The 18,234-nt window shown below is 35.2% G+C and overlaps 1 long non-coding RNA gene across 2 annotated transcripts in view; it reads right to left on the bottom strand.

Moving 5' to 3' along the window:
- LOC135206421 (uncharacterized) overlaps window positions 1–18,234 on the bottom strand; it is a 445,079-nt gene that overhangs the window by 162,080 nt on the left and 264,765 nt on the right. The gene's annotated exons all lie outside the window — the stretch shown is intronic.

Genomic DNA, 18,234 nt, shown 5'->3' with positions numbered 1-18,234 from the left:
AAACACAATAGAAGTCAGCCTTTTGGGATCACAGGACGAACTTAAAATATCCCTAAAGGGAGAAGATTGATACTGGAACGAATCCTAGTACTGCATAAGTGTCCACTTTTCTTCACTACGATATCAATACTTTCAGATACGTTTATTAAAATATCATTGCTATTAATGGTGCACAAGTTTGCTAATTTTTTCCGCCAAAAAGTTTTGTAATTTTTCTCACTTTATTGTGTTCCTTAAGAATAACTAAATAAATGTGACCTTGCTCTCTAACACTAAAAACATTTGTATTTTAATCCTTCTGCTTCCTTTCTTACAGAAATTTTTATTTTCAGAGTTTTTTTATGTAATGCAAATTACAATAAACATACATTCTATATATATATATATATATATATATATATATATATATATATATATATATATATATATACTCTTAAAAGAAAAATCAAGTGTGGCGGTGAATTGTTAGATCTCGGCTTTCTCCGTTTAGTAACAAGAGGGCTTAGCGACAGTTACCTGATGACCCTTTAGAGCTTGGGTGCGGCTCTCGGTTGCTATGCCATTTCAAAAGGCGAGACCGGATGTGTGTGTGTGTGTTTGTGCGTGTAATGTATGGGGCCCAACAGCCCGAGCTCCTAGAGAAGGTGACACTCTCTGTTTGTCGGTGTTAAGAGGAGGAGGTCTTGAGGCCACACCCATTGTAAAAGGTATTGTAACTTAAAAGACTTTGAAAAAGTTACCCTTTGAAAAGAGAGAGAAGTGTAGTGTGTACACATTTATTTAACGTTTCTTTACATGTTGGGGAATATAACAAATATGTCTCTTTATTTCAGATGGGTTCATGGTTTTATACAAGAGAATGGGTTCTCTACAACGACTTGACTATTTAAATGTAAAAACAAATAGATTGTGAGTTTTAGGGGAAAAGTTTACTTAATCTAATACAGACCTTACCTTACAGACCTTACAGTTCGTTTCGGGTTGCCCCAGGTCCCTCAGTGTGAGGCGCCTCTAATGTCTACCAGAGAGTTGCTAGTACATCTTCCGGTATATTTTGCATCTTCAATCTTGGATGGTCTGGATGCAGTTAGATATTTGTCGAGCTTATTCTTAAACACATCTACGCTCACTCCTGATATTCCTCAGATGAGCTGGCAACGCATTGAATAGACGCTGCATTATCGATGCTGGTGCGTAGTGGATTAATGTTCTGTGTGCGTTTCCTTATTTTTCCTGGTATAGTTTTGGGCACTATTAATCTACCTCTGCTTGCTCTCTTTCTGATATTTTTAGTTCCATGATATTTTCTGTTATTCCTTCTATCTGTTTCCATGCCTGAATTATCATGTAGCGTTCTCTTCTCCTTTTCTAGACTATATAATTTTTAAGGATTGTAGTCTTTTCCCAGTAGTCTAGGTCCTTAACTTCTTCTATTCTAGCTGTAAAGGACCTTTGTACACTCTCTATTTGTGCAATATCCTTTTGATAGTGTGGGTACCATATCATATTGCAATATTCAAGTGGACTACGAAACATATGTTTTATAAAGCATAATCACGTGTTCAGCTTTTCTGTTTGAAGTGCCGTAACAACATTCCCATTTTTGCTTTACATTTTGCCAACAAGAATGGCTATTTGATCATTGCATAACATGTTCCTATTCATCATCACACCAAGGTCTTTAACTGCTTCCTTATTTGTGATTGTCCTCATTATTAGGTCCCCTATATGCATATAGCTTTCCTTCTCTGTCTCCATAATTTATTGATTCAAATTTATCAGAGTTAAATACCATCCTATTTACCTCTGCCCAATCATATACTTTGTTAAGGTCTCTTTGTAGAGCGTTCCTATCTTCATCACAAGTAATTTCTCTACTTATTCTTGTGTCATCAGCGAAACTACTCACTACCGAATCCTTAACATTACTGTCTATGTCTTCAATCATAATAACAAACAATATTGCAGCTAGCACCGTACCTTGTGGCACACCGGATATTACCTTGGTTTCATCCGATTTCTCATCGTTTGCAATAACTATCGTGTTTCTGTTGTGTAAAAATTCTTTTAACCATCTTCCTACTTTATCTACGATATTGTGTTTTTCTAATTTTCTTTGCTAATATATTATGGTCTACTTTGTCAAAAGCTTTTGCAAAGTCTAGATAAACCACATCTGTCATTTCGCTTTTCATATTTTTGAATATGTTCTCACGGTGGACTAACAGTTGGGTTTGTGTACTTTTTTCCGGGTACGAAACCGTGTTGTCCTTTATTAAACAAATTATTTTTTATTAAATGTTTCATAATATTTTTCTTCATTACCCTTTCATACACTTCATAATGTATGTTAGACTCACAGGCCTATAATTACTTGCCTCTAGTCTTGATCCACTTTTGAAAGTAGGGGTGATATATGCTAATTTGTGCTCATCATAAATCTTGCCTGTATCTACACTTTGTCTTAATAATATTGCAAGTGGCTTTGCAATAGAATGAACTACTTTCTTTAACAAAATAGCAGGGACTCCATCCGGCCCTGCAGCAGCTCCATTTTTTAATTTCATTAATTGCCTGCACAATATCAGCTTCATTAATTTCTATGTCAGCTAAATATTCACTATTTTCGTCCCTTTACTTACTATATCATTATCTTCATTATCTATTCTAGGGGTGAATTCTCTCTTATATCGTTCTGCCAGTATGTTGCAAATTTCCTTTTTTTCATTCGTTAATCTCCCTTCAATTCTCAGAGGGCCTATTTCTATTCTTCTTTTATTCATCTTCTTCGCATAAGAGTATAATAGTTTGGGGTTTTGCTTGATATTTAATAGGGTTTTTTCTTCCAAGTCCCGTTTTTCATTTTCTTTTGATTGTATAATCTTTTGTTCTGCATTTTCTATCTTACTTTTTAGTTCTATAACTTTCCATGCATTTTTTTCTTTTGCAAGACCTTTTTTTCCACTTTCTGATTTTCTGGAACAAGATCCTTCTGTCTCTTGGTATGCATGAATGATGTTTACTTTTCTTCTTCGGTATATATTTATCCACTATTTTCTCCAATATTTTATATAATATCTCCGTATTTACCCTTATGTCATCACTTACGAAAATGTTATCCCAATCTTGTTTAATTCTTCATTAATTTCTGACCATTTTATATTTTTACTGTAGAAGTTTGTATTTTCCATATCCTTGCCCACTTTTTCATTTCTTGCTTATCTCTATTTTCACTTGCTTGGAAATGAACTGTTAATTCTAGACATGATGACTGAAATACTCGCATTATAAACTATTATTTCTTTAACATAATTCATCTCGTTCACAAATACTAGGTCTAAAGTATTTTCCTTTCTTGTTGGCAGGTGATTTATTTGTTGAATGTTGTATTCTAGTAGCATATCTAATAGCTTTTCAAATTGCCTCTTATCTTCTGCACTACTATTACTCTCTTTTTTATATGTATAAGTACAACCACAGTCTCCTATTCGTTTCTTTCCATTCTACGAAAGGAAAGTTGAAGTCACCAGATAGGAGAATAGTCCAGTCCTTGTGATTTCTACATATATCATCCAATTTTTCAATTATTAAGTCAAACTCTTTAGTATTAGGAGTCTATATATTACTATGTTCATCAATTTTTCAGATTCAAATTCTACCGCTATTAGTTCACATTCTGAGTTACTATATTTCTCATATATTTTTCCTTGTTTTTTGTCTTTCCCATATATTGCGGTTCCCCCTTGATTCCTATTTTTTCTATCTGATCTATAAGTTTGGAACCCTTTTATTTGATCATCATTCCCAGTCTCTTGGGGAATACCAGGTTTCACTTATATTCATATATCTATTTTCTTTTCATTTTGGGTTAGTTCTTCTAAGTACTCTATTTTTCTTTTTGAGTTACTCGTAACTAAACCCTGCGCATTCATCACTATGATGGTTTGCGTGTTTTCTCCTTCTTTAATATTGGTAGTAATAAGGATTTTCCCATGTCTCTTTCCTCTGGTATGTTGTTCTTTTTTTCATTTCCAGAATTCTGACATTAAAAAATCCAACTTTTCCATAATATTTGATCTTCCTTCATCATAATTATTCATTTTGTGTCTGAATCTGCAATTTTCTCCGTTTCTGCAATATCCTCTTGCATAAATAAATACAGTTATTATCTCTTGAGTAGAATTTCGGAGCTGATGCTTTGAAATTTTTTGCTGACACCTCTGCATATCTCATTGGTGGTTTGCTTTTCTCTTTACCTGATATTCTTGATTTCTCTCTTATTTGTTTCTTTCTTATTTTGGATTTTATTACTTGGTTGGTTATTTATTTGATTATGATTCATGGCTACAGGGTGCATATATTTGCATTTTTGTCGAACTTACATCCTTTTCCTTCTTTTAGGTTTTACATATTTTTGGATGCAGATCTCTGCAATCATCCCCATAGCCATCTAAGTATGCACATTTACCATATATTTCATAGTTTTGACATACCTTAGATGTTTGTAGTAACATCTTTCCAAATCTGCAATTCCCTCTTTTCAAAAGGTTGCAGATTTTGTCTTTATTGTCTATTTTTTCCTCTTTCCCGTCATTGTGTAGATCTGGGTAGAGCCTCTTCGGATTTGCCTTTTCTGTTGTCATATCGTAATTTATTTCTTTCGTAGGTATGCTGCTTTATTGCCTCATATGTAGTATCAATGAGTATCTCTGCATCCATACTTTTATCTTGTTCTTTGTTTTCCTTATTTTTTTTTGCTGTCATTTCATTTTTGTTTACTTCTCTTCCGTTTTCCTCTTCTTCCTTTTTCTTCTTCTTCTTCCTCTTCCTCTTCTTCATCCTCAACTATTTTGTACATTCAATCTTGATTTAATAACATTGTCTATCCATGATAGACATGTTGAACAAAAAAATTCTTGTATCTCTTTTCTCAAATCTTGCATTACCTCAGCACACTGTGGATGGGTCGGAATGTTGCATGCAGCACATTTTCTGATTAGGTTTTGTGGATTGACTATGCTATACCAAACCTTACCACAGTTTGCATGCTTTTGGCATTCTTTTTCCTAATGCATCAATTAGGATATTCACAAGATTCACCTTATTCATTTTCTTTGTCGGAATATGTTGGTTTATGTATATTTCTTTATGAGTCTCTTGACCACTTGGATTTTATTTGGAACTTCTTCAATTATTTTCAGATGTTTTTCATTAGATTTGTTCCAGTTTGAAGGATTTATATCCTTCTAATATATCTATGAATGCTTTTGTATCTTTTTGGTTAGGACTGTTGCTGATTTCATAGATGAGAAATGCCAGTTCCCTTCCTGCTACCTCATCGTATTGCGAATCCGCCAAGCAAGCTAAATTACGCCACCTTTTCCCGCAGGAGAGTAGAAAGACAGTTTACGGTCTTTTAAGGGTCAGACTGAGTTCTTTTATTTACGCCATTTTTAATCACTTTGTTCCAAATCATGTTTAGCTAGTTTGGGAAATAAAAACTATATTTCTGTATCTACGAGGATTCATTAGCCCAGCTTATATCAACTTGATTCCATTTGCAGAGGGATAGCCAGCAACTAAAGGTAAGAGGGTTGCCTGCTTATTTGATTTTAATTTAAGCTAGTGCCGTATGGTCGAATATTGCCCTCAGAAATTATATATATATTATATATATATATATATATATATATATATATATATATATATAAAATGACCAACCCAGTACTGGCCTAGGAAAATTCTGAATGACAACCGATAAACTCTCTCTCTCTCTCTCTCCTCCCAAACCCCCTCTACTCTCTCACTTCCTCTCTCTCTCTCTCTCTCTCTCTCTCTCTCTCTCTCTCTCTCTTTTTCCAGTATTTCTGACATTTTATATTTCACCATTTCTCACCCCCCATTCCTATCATGGCTGAACTTGGACTCAAAAGGCACCAGGAGTGTTACTATTTATCTCAGCGACCTCAAAAACTATGGATTAGACACTAATATCTGTCTTTTCAGCTATACTTATTTTCACTTCTTTCCCAGCCCATTCCCCACACCCTCCCCTTTGGTGCCAGTGATGTCTTAACCACCACAGTACTCTTTCCCCAGTGCTAAGTTATATGTATACCAAGTTAGGTTGAAATTGCACGATGCATATAAAAGTGTATGTGGCACACACACACGCAAACATACATGCATCCATTCATATAATATATATATATACACACACACACACACACACACATATATATATATATATATATATATATATATATATATATATATATATATATATATATATATATATATATGAAGCTTTCCATGTTTTTCTTTCTTTTGGTTTCTCAAGAAAAATACAATTGATATTTCTGCTACATTCACCGAGATTAAGTAATGTGAGAGAGAGAGAGAGAGAGAGAGAGAGAAGAGAGAGAGAGAGAGAACAGAGAGACCTTACCTTACCTTACAGACCTTACAGTTCGTTCGGGTTGCCCCAGGTCCCTCAGTGTGAGGCACCTCTAATGTCTACCAGAGAGTTGCTAGTACATCTTCCGGTATATTTTGCATCTTCCAATCTTGGATGGTCTGGGATGCAGTTTAGATATTTGTCGAGCTTATTCTTAAACACATCTACGCTCACTCCTGATATATTCCTCAGATGAGCTGGCAACGCATTGAATAGACGCTGCATTATCGATGCTGGTGCGTAGTGGATTAATGTCCTGTGTGCTTTCCTTATTTTTCCTGGTATTGTTTTGGGCACTATTAATCTACCTCTGCTTGCTCTTTCTGATATTTTTAGTTCCATGATATTTTCTGTTATTCCTTCTATCTGTTTCCATGCCTGAATTATCATGTAGCGTTCTCTTTCTCCTTTCTAGACTATATAATTTTAATGATTGTAGTCTTTCCCAGTAGTCAAGGTCCTTAACTTCTTCTATTCTAGCTGTAAAGGACCTTTGTACACTCTCTATTTGTGCAATATCCTTTTGATAGTGTGGGTACCATATCATATTGCAATATTCAAGTGGACTACGAACATATGTTTTATAAAGCATAATCATGTGTTCAGCTTTTCTTTGTTTTGAAGTGCCGTAACAACATTCCATTTTTGCTTTACATTTTGCCAAAAGAATTGCTATTTGATCATTGCATAACATGTTCCTATTCATCATCACACCAAGGTCTTTAACTGCTTCCTTATTTGTGATTGTCTCATTATTAGGTCCCCTATATGCATATAGCTTTCCTTCTCTGTCTCCATAATTTATTGATTCAAATTTATCAGAGTTAAATACCATCCTATTTTCCTCTGCCCAATCATATACTTTGTTAAGGTCTCTTTGTAGAGCGTTCCTATCTTCATCACAAGTAATTTCTCTACTTATTCTTGTGTCATCAGCGAAACTACTCACTACCGAATCCTTAACATTACTGTCTATGTCTTCAATCATAATAACAAACAGTATTGCAGCTAACACCGTACCTTGTGGCACACCGGATATTACCTTGGTTTCATCCGATTTCTCATCGTTTGCAATAACTATCTGTTTTCTGTTGTGTAAAAATTCTTTTAACCATCTTCCTATTTTATCTACGATATTTGTGTTTTCTAATTTTCTTTGCTAATATATTATGGTCTACTTTGTCAAAAGCTTTTGCAAAGTCTAGATAAACCACATCTGTTTCATTTCTGCTTTTCATATTTTTGAATATGTTCTCACGGTGGACTAACAGTTGGGTTTGTGTACTTTTCCGGGTACGAAACCGTGTTGTCCTATATTAAACAAATTATTTTTTATTAAATGTTTCATAATATTTTTCTTCATTACCCTTTCATACACTTTCATAATATGTGATGTTAGACTCACAGGCCTATAATTACTTGCCTCAAGTCTTGATCCACTTTTGAAAGTAGGGGTGATATATGCTAATTTGTGCTCATCATAAATCTTGCCTGTATCTACACTTTGTCTTAATAATATTGCAAGTGGCTTTGCGATAGAATGAACTACTTTCTTTAACAAAATAGCAGGGATTCCATCAGGCCCTGCAGCAGCTCCATTTTTAATTTCATTAATTGCCTGCACAATATCAGCTTCATTAATTTCTATGTCAGCTAGATATTCACTCTTTTCGTCCCTTACTTCTATATCATTATCTTCATTATCTATTATTCTAGGGGTGAATTCTCTCTTATATCGTTCTGCCAGTATGTTGCAAATTTCCTTTTTTTCATTCGTTAATCTCCCTTCAATTCTCAGAGGGCCTATTTCTATTCTTCTTTTATTCATCTTCTTCGCATATGAGTATAATAGTTTGGGGTTTTTGCTTGATATTTAATAGGGTTTTTTCTTCCAATTCCCGTTTTTCATTTTCTTTTGATTGTATAATCTTTTGTTCTGCATTTTCTATCTTACTTTTAGTCTATAACTTTCCATGCATTTTTTTTCTTTTGCAAGACCTTTTTTCCACTTTCTGATTTTCTGGAACAAGATCCTTCTGTCTCTTGGTATGCATGAATGATGTTTACTTTTCTTCTTCGGTATATATTTATCTACTATTTTCTCTAATATTTTATATAATATCTCCGTATTTACCCTTATGTCATCGCTTACGAAAATGTTATCCCAATCTTTGTTTAATTCTTCATTTATTTCTGACCATTTTATATTTTTACTGTAGAAGTTGTATTTTCCATATCCTTCCCACTTTTTCATTTCTTGCTTATCTCTGTTTTCACTTGCTTTGGAATGAACTGTTAATTCTATGACATTATGGTCTGAAATACTCGCATTATAAACTATTATTTCTTTAACATAATTCACCTCGTTCACAAATACTAGGTCTAAAGTATTTTCCTTTCTTGTTGGCAGGTGATTTATTTGTTGAATGTTATATTCTAGTAGCATATCTAATAGCTTTTCGAATTGCCTCTTATCTTCTGCACTACTATTACTCTCTTTTTTATATGTATAAGTACATCCACAATCTCCTATTCGTTCTTTCCATTCTACGAAAGGAAAGTTGAAGTCACCAGATAGGAGAATAGTCCAGTCCTTGTGATTTCTACATATATCATCCAATTTTTCAATTATTAAGTCAAACTCTTTAGTATTAGGAGGTCTATATATTACTATGTTCATTAATTTTTCAGATTCAAATTCTACCGCTATTAGTTCACATTCTGAGTTACTATATTTCTCATATACTTTTTCCCCCCCTTGTTTTTTGTCTTTTCCCATATATTGCGGTTCCCCCTTGATTCCTATTTTTTCTATCTGATCTATAAGTTTGGAACCCTTTTATTTGATCATCATTCCCAGTCTCTTGGGAATACCAGGTTTCACTTATATTCATTATATCTATTTTCTTTTCAATTTGAGAGAGAGAGAGAGAGAGAGAGAGAGAGAGAGAGAGAGAGAGAGAGAGAGAGAGAGAGAGAGAGAGTGTAAATATGCCGAATTTGATATCTAATTTGAAAGTAGTTTCGAACGTTGCAAAACAATGTCATTCCTCCTCAATTCGAAAAAAAAAAAATGTGATTTTGATTTTCCAGCTCATTTATCTGCCCATAAAAGTCGAAAGACGAACTGGAAGGAGACGGAGGTCGCAGGTAAACAAGGCGAAGGGACAGAACATCCAAACCTGTTTGTTTGTTTGTCTGTTTGTTTGCATGGTGTTTTTACGTTGCATGGAACCCGTGGTTATTCAGCAACGGGACCAACGGCTTTACGTGACTTCCGAACCACGTCGAGATTCGTGAACTTCTACCACTAAAAATACACATCTCTCACCCCTCAGTGGAATGCACGAGAATTGAACTCGCGGCCACCGAGGTGGCAGGCCAAGACCAAAACGACCATGCCACTGAGGCGCTCAAACCTGTTTGTGTGCTGGCCAAAACATTTACCAAAATGATTTGATGTTCTGCTCCTCTCCGTTACTTCCTCTGTACAACGTTTTAACGCATCCATCTAATGACTTAATGATTCATCTATTTGTCTGTTATTCTCGCACCGATTTCAACAAAAACAAGCGTCATCCGACCTCCAGCTTACACGGGACGCGTGCATAAGTTGCAAACATCATATTCCTAACTTGACGTGAAGCGATCTTCGTAATTAATACTCATAATTAGTATATACTACCCATACTAACAACAAGGATAAAAAAAGGCCAGAAAATAAACACTTTCATATATTCTCAGTTATCAGTGGAGACACAAAATAACTGAGCAGATATATAGCCTCTAAATTCAGTACGTCAAATAAATTAAAACCTGCTAAAATCTCTACCCAAACGGCCCCTTGCTTCACCAACGAAGATAAAAAAATACATATAATTTATTAGAAATACTTTTTTTTTGCTGTTTAATATACACATTACTAATTTTTTTACATTTTCATTCCAATAAATAAATTACAAATATCCTATTCTAAAATTCCTGTATCTCTGACTCAACATAAAAAACAACAAAGTAGTTCGTAGGCTTACTCCCCAAGCAAGCGAAAACTTCAAAACATCAAGCGGGAAAAGATCTTCAACCTCCAATACAACTGTATACAGTTGGCCATCTTAAAACCAAAGTCATTTTGAAATTCTGAACAGTAAAAATGGCTGAATTTAGATGACGTGTGGCAAATCAGTTGCCCATCTTTGATTTAACAAAAACAAGATTTATCATTATTGTTCAGTAGATGAAACCCTTTCCTTTGGAACAAGCCCACAAGAGGAAGTTGAGCGAAATACATAAAGTAGATATCCCACTTATAAAAATATATAAATAAATAATAAATAGATTCATAGATGAAAAGGCATTAAATAGTATTAGGGTCGTAATGTATTGCATTTTCGCTTGATCTTCTTTAGTTCCAACTGCACGTAATCCTCTGGGAGGCAGTTCTTGAGTCCAACGGTGTGATGTATAAAAAAGTCCTCTGGGACTGAGAAGTTCGACAGCTATACTCTGTTTTTTTTTTCCCCCATCTGTCCATCCGCCTGTGGTGGTCGCGTATGGTAACACTGCATCCCGAGCTTTAAATAATATCCTATTTCGAATATCAACGGTGTACTTCGCATACAGTAAATTATTAAAACACTTTTCAGTTGCAAATGTACAACTAGATATCCTTTTATTTACCTAAAACTTACACATAGCGTAACTATTTAAAGCCCGGGACGCAGTGTTACCATGCGAAAAAAACAACAGGCGGATGGAGTATAGGCACAATGACTGCATATAGTTAGTTGCTGCTGTTCAGCGAATCTAGTTGCCCTCGGCAGATAAAGAGGATCAGGGATCAATTGTGAATGTAAAAGATATCTGTTAAAATACAACTTTTGAAAACTGACAAACAAGAGACCATCCGTCGATGGTCCAAATCATAACTGGTACTATTAGGAAACAGAAACCTACCACCACAAACCACTCTATCTAAAAGAAATAAATCTCTCGCAGAAGCAGACATCCAGACCGGCGAACAGTATTCCAGTAAAGGAAATAGATATAACCTGAAACAAGTTGCATTGACTTTATCACTTTCATATATATGAGGACTTACGGACAATACCTAACTTTGGTGCGATATTAGCTGAAACTTTCATTAGATGTTTTTCAAAAGTTAGATGTGAGTCAAAAGTTACACCAAAAATAGTTAAAGCTTCACACTCATTCAGAAATGTTCCAGTCACCTGAAGGGGAGGATGGGGTGGAAATTCAGTACGAGATCTGTTGATCAACAGTGTTTTCGATTTCCAGTTCAGCCTCCTACCACCGACTACACCCTTCACTGATTCGGTCCATGTCCCGATTCAAGCTGGGGACAACTTCATTCCTCATAAGTGGAAACTTTACTACATCCACAAGTGATTCATCACCGGAATACTTAATCTTGTTTTCCAGGACAACAACAGTATCACTTGTAAACACTACACATAATAGTGGACTGAGAACACTACCCTGTGGAACTCCAGACACAATAGGTCTAGGTTCACTAAAGATCCCATCAAAAAGCACCTTGCTGCTGCCTACATATAAGGAAATCTTGAAGTAATCTTAAAAGATTCTGACGTTTATAGGTAAGTGCCTTGTGATTTACTATATAGAAAAAAGCTCTAAAATCTATTTGAATTGCTCTGCACTCAAAACCCTAATCAAGGTTCTCTCGTAAATGGCATGTTAGGTTAGGTCTAAAAGAGAATCGCAAGTAACTAGCTGCTTCCTACATGCATACTGACTACCAGCTATCAATCCTTTGGATTCCAAGTACTCATATAGTGGCTTAAAAATACGTTATGCAGAAACTTTGGAGAGCACAGGGAGAATAGAACCTACTAATCTTGGGAAACAACACACTTGAAACTTTGTAAAAAATAAAAATGATAAAAACAAAGGAAGAAGTCATCAGGATCTTCTCCACCCCAGGTGTCAAGATTATCCAGAATTTTCTCAACATCCTCAGAGCAAAACGCAAATTTTGTAAGAACAGGTTCAGGATGAGAAGAATCGGGGAGAGGGACATCCTCGCCTGATTGCTTAGCTTCTTTATAAGCTAAATGAAGCAGCTCAGCCTTTTCCTTGGGGTCAGTAAACAATCTACCATCATTCTAGTAGTGGTAGAATGGAAGACTCGACACAAAGCTAGATGATGCCATTTGGTCCACCACAATGAGGCTGGCAATTCCTTCAAGTTTCGTCTTCAAGGAATTATTGTATTTTCTCTCGTCTGTTTGGTAAGTTGTAGTCGCAATTTGATCTGTTTTCCACTTGCAAATGCATCATTTTGGGTATCAGAAAAACCTCGATATGAAAAAAACATAAGAAACAAACAAACATGACCGACTACTATGCTTTATATGTACAGAAAATTATAAAGACTTGACTGCAATGTCGTAGACGAGAAATATATAAATAAATACATAAAACCAAGAAACAGGATCAACCGTAATCTACCTTCCTACATTTATAAAAAATACTGTAAGTTGTAGATATAAACTACAGAAAAAAAAAACATGAAGTGAGCAGTAACGTAGTCTTACTCACAAACAAAATGTTATAGCTCGGCAAACAACATCAGCAATACGAGACAGAAAAAGGAGAAACGTTCTAGGTCCTCAAACGAAAGCAAAAGAGAGAGAAAAAAAGAATTTATTGTTATTCTCAAACAGTCTTTCAAGTCCTGAGGAGAAAACAAAAGAAAACAAGTATAAAATTCGTCGAAGTTTCTTCGGCGCAATCGAGTTTCCTGTACAGCATGTAATGTTGTATGAGCTGAACCCATGAAACTTTCAGCCACGGCCCAGTGGTGGGCTGCCTTACAGCGTTGCCAAACGCAAGATTATGGCTAACTTTAACCTTAAATAAAATAAAAATACTTAGGCTAGAGGGCTGCAATTTGGTGTGTTTGATGATTGGAGGGTGGATGATCAACATACCAATTTGCAGCCCTCTAGTCACAGTAGTTTTCCAGATCTGAGGGCGGACAGAGAAAGTGCTGACGGAGAGACAAAGCCATCTCAATAGTTTCCTTTTACAGAAAACTAAAACCAAGAAAAAGGAGTTACGACTTCATTTAAAGTCCGTAGATATAATCCAGATAACAGAGGTAAGGTACAGTGGGCTCAAATCTCATGCGACATGATTCTTTTTGTATCGTCCATATTTCAGACTCAACGTGATGCTGCCAAGTAGTGCTATTTTTGTCTTTTTTTATTTGTAATGTCATTCATGTCGAAAAAGTTTGCGAATTCACAGCTAACCTTATTTTTCCTTATGGTTAAATAGATATGGATCCCTTTTATGCATTGGTATAATTCTTAATTTGTGTGATTTGAATTGATTTTTTTAAATTTTTGTTATCTTTTCGTTGCTCGGTTCAAGTGTGGTGTGATAAGGTTAGCGGTGCCAGCAATGAAAGCACACTCAACATGCTCCTCGGACTGGTCAACATAACCATGTCTGCAGCATTATGATAGTAGACCTAATAAGCTCAACAGTCATAACAACAATTTCAATGTAGGAATATGAATTAAACAAGTTTTATTTGAATGTTGAAGATTTCGGCTGCGTTAAGCTGCCTGTATGTTGGAAAATGTTTTATTGGCCTAAAAAAATAATCTAAGCCATCTGAGATGTAATCTGTTACTAATGAATTTATTTGTAGAGATCCCCTGTTCTTTGAGGAATATGAATTACAACCAGTTTTTTGAATGTTGAAGTTTCAGGCTGTGTTTAAGCTGCCTGTATGTTGCAAAATGATTTATAGGCCTAGAAAAATAATCTAAGCTTTCTGATATGTAATCTTGACTAATGTTTTTATTTGTAGAGATTACCTGTTCTTTGAGGAATAAAAGATGATGATGAATTTGGTTATATGCAGAAGATGGTTATTAATCGAAATATCATAAGTACTAATATCAAGGCATATGGAACACTTGTTTTTCAACTGGTTTACAATATTATTTTCTTAAAAGTCCTTCTGCTCGCTTTTGGTGTATAATTATTCTTTCATAAGGTACTTGAAGTGCAAAAGAATATGTAAGATAACCTCATTTGCTTTCTGGCCAGAAATTGTTAATATAGAGATGTGAATGTTAAGTGTAAATTAAAGAAATCTAAACACCTAGGCCTAGGAATAATATCTTGGCTTTGACAAATAGGCGAATATTTGCTAGTATGCTATCAGTTTTGAAATATTTAAGAAAGATAACAAATAATTATGTATGAAAATCCAAATATTCCTTTAACATATAAAGTAAATGTTTTCAAGATAATCTAATGGTCGCTACTCATTGTAGACTTACTTATATACCAGGTGGTTGTTGTTGCACCGACACTAATACGTCACACATGCTCCCCTCACACGTTGATATCGGTGGGCGCATTCTACTTTTGTATATGCATATTTACATTTTTTCAGCGTTGAGGGTAAAAGCAATCAAATATGACTATTTCAAATTTTATGTTTGCTTTGGAAGCATTATTAATGTTACGACAATTTTTTTTGTTCTATTTTTATTTATTTAACATTTGATCTGAGGTTTGATGGCGACTTCGTTTTGGTCAAATGCTTCAGCGATGAGTGAACGAAAGTTTTGAAAATGTTTCGTAAGGGTTTTTTTGAAATTTGGCTACACGTGACATTTTCTTACAATTTTTAAATATTTGACAGATTTCACTCTTATGAAACATATTATCGCCTTAGTGTATGCGATACTCGCGTTTTCGCATTGAAATAAAAGATAATTAATGAGTATGCTAGGTTGCCAGTTAGTGAATTTTGAATGAAATCCTATGGAGTCAAGTCGCATGAGATTTGAGCATCACTGTACAAGAAACGAAATAAGCAGTCCTTCTTTCGCCTTTATATTCTCGAACGGAACAACAAAGTGGGAGGAGGCACAGTCGCGCAAATCTTAGCCAAAGACCATCCGAGTCTGCAGAGACGCGTAGCTCTCAAAAGAAAGATATATTGCTTGGCGTTTCCCAGGATGAGATATGGCTGTGTTTGCACTTTCACGTTTGAACCCGAGGACAAGGACGACTATTAGGGCTGTGCAAATTGGGCTGTGAAAAGATATAAACATATACATTTTTTGAAAGATCAGTTTCATGAAGGAATTATCACCTGTTCTGGTTATTATTTCAAACATAAAGAATCACACAAAAAACTAATGAACGCGCCAGGTAAGTTCAGGAGAACAGAACCGTAAGAATTAAATCCGGCTGCAGATAGAAATAAGCGATGAGAAATAAACATTGTGGGATTAAGAAGCAAATCCAAAGGTAATTAAAATTACAGCTGAACCATCTTTATAAAAACGAAAGAATTTCAAGTTACAATGATTCAAAATGAAAAGTAGCATGAAAAGCCTAACCGTCCGAAGCTGATGAATAAACATTAAATTGTCTTTTTCCATCTATCCATAAAACTAACCATAAATAAATCCCGCTGGGGAAAAGGATTTATTATATATATACATACACACATACATACATACATACATTCTATGGCTTTGTAATATCTTTATGAATGGAGTGATGACGGAAACAAGCATTGTTCTTGTAATGTTGCTATGTAAGATGTGTCGCAAAAGGAAGGTTGATGTTTGTAGACAATATATATGTATATAATATATAATATAAATATATATATATATATATATATATATATATATATATGTGTGTGTGTGTGTATATATATATATATATATATATATATATATATATACACAAATACATATATATTTAAATTTAGATATGCATTTGAATATATATATCAGACACACACATATAGTACATATATAGGAACACGTGTCTCTGGGACTCCCAGTGAAGCTCTCAACCAGCAAAAGTGAATAGGACCTTCTATCCGCTACTAGTTTTCTGTACCATCGAAAGTCACATCATAAAGATACAGGCAATAACGTTATCTACGATAAATGATAAGTTACTTAGTTTGTTTCTATAACCTCTTCTAGCAACAACGTGGTATTGGGTCTTCGGTAGGAACATTGGACTCAGTTGCAGTACTATGGTAGATTCAAACATCAACTTTGCATTTGATGTCTAGGCCAGTCCCTTACAACGCTCCTGATTGGCTGTTGATAAGCCAATCACAGGGCTGGAAACTCTTAGTCTCTCTCGAGGTGGGTTATATATCTTGCCTGTGTGAACTCTCCAGAAAGACTGAGAGTTTCCAGCCCTGTGATTGGCTTATCAACAGCCAATCAGGAGCGTCGTAAGGGACGGGCCTAGACATCAGATGCACGGTTGATGTGAATCTACTATACCCGCTGCTGTGTCGGAGTTGCAAGGCCAAGCGTTGCGTCTCTTGCAACTGAAGCGCAGCCTCTCATAAATGAATAAATTGGGGGAGGAAGACGATAAAATCCAAGTGGAACGAACCTCTTCGCTTCTATGCGAAAAGCGAAAGAGAATCCACTGTTCTCACTCTTACAATAAAAGCACGGACATATTCTACATTCATTCTCCCCGAACTCATCCTTGACTTTGGACAAAACGAATGTCAGGATATTAAACAAATGACATAAGTTTTTTCCGTTGATGTAGGTGCTTCTTTTCTTACACAGAACTCATTTCTCTCTCTCTCTCTCTCTCTCTCTCTCTCTCTCTCTCTCTCTCTCTCTCTCTCTGACAAAATGAATGTCAGGAAATTAAACAAATGACATAAGTTTTTCCGTTGATGTAGGTGCTTTTTTTTTTAAACAGAAATCAGCTCTCTCTCTCTCTCTCTCTCTCTGTCGTAATGTCAAGACTCTTCTATTACTTGACACGCCGTACTTAATTGTCCTTCCCCTTCTCGCATCGAGCTCTCAAGGGAAAATGAAGCCTCATAGGCTGTATTTCTCGCCTCAGGGACTCATGTGAGAAATACAATTTTGAGAAATACGATTTCTATAAAAAAAGACTTATGGACACGACTTTCATACACTATTTATTCTTTCGTATTTCTGATTTTTAGATTTAAAATTATTTTTTTCCTCTATTAGAACGCCTTGAATGAGAATGGTGAGTTATTCAATGTTTCGGCTGGAGCTTGTCGGATAAAATGTTTATTGTGATTTCCATACGAACTTCTAGCTATAATATTCAGTCTTTCTACATAAGCGTCACGATAAATTTCCAGAATTTCTATCACAGCTTCTTGATATAAAAGCCAGTCCTTCTGTCAGAATTTCTTAATGAAATATCAAAATTTTCGTAAGTCTTCATAAAGTATTTATTATATCCGGTTTGATAAGATGTTTCGTCTTTCTGTCCAAAACGTCCGGATGACAAATTGTCGTTCTATTAATAATAATTCTTGATGTTATCTTAATTTTACTGCCAGAGTTCCTCGATAAAACATTCCCTCCCTCTGTCGAAGAACTTCTTGACGATGTATTCAGCCTCCCGTCAGAAACTCCTGCTTGGAATATCATTCGCTCTTTCATTTAGAACTTCTGTCCAGGAACCATCATATAAGGAGGCTGGTTGATTGATTCATTTCTGTAAACTGGCGGTCTTTAAATGATATTTCTCATATGTGGTTAACATCATGGAGACAATAAAATATTCACAGACATGCACTATTCTGGTAAATGAGAGAATCAATCTCTGTCTCTGTCTCTTATTCTGGTAAATGAGAGAATCAATCTCTGTCTCTGTCTCTCTCTCTCTCTCTCTCACACAATGTTGTATTATGAGAACTTTGAAACAACAGGGTGCAATTATCTCTC

Source organism: Macrobrachium nipponense, chromosome 31, assembly GCF_015104395.2.
Source record: "Macrobrachium nipponense isolate FS-2020 chromosome 31, ASM1510439v2, whole genome shotgun sequence".
Classification (NCBI taxonomy): Eukaryota; Metazoa; Arthropoda; class Malacostraca; order Decapoda; family Palaemonidae; genus Macrobrachium; species Macrobrachium nipponense.
Note: the sequence above shows the minus strand (reverse complement) of the source record. Positions and strands in the feature narration are given on the sequence as shown.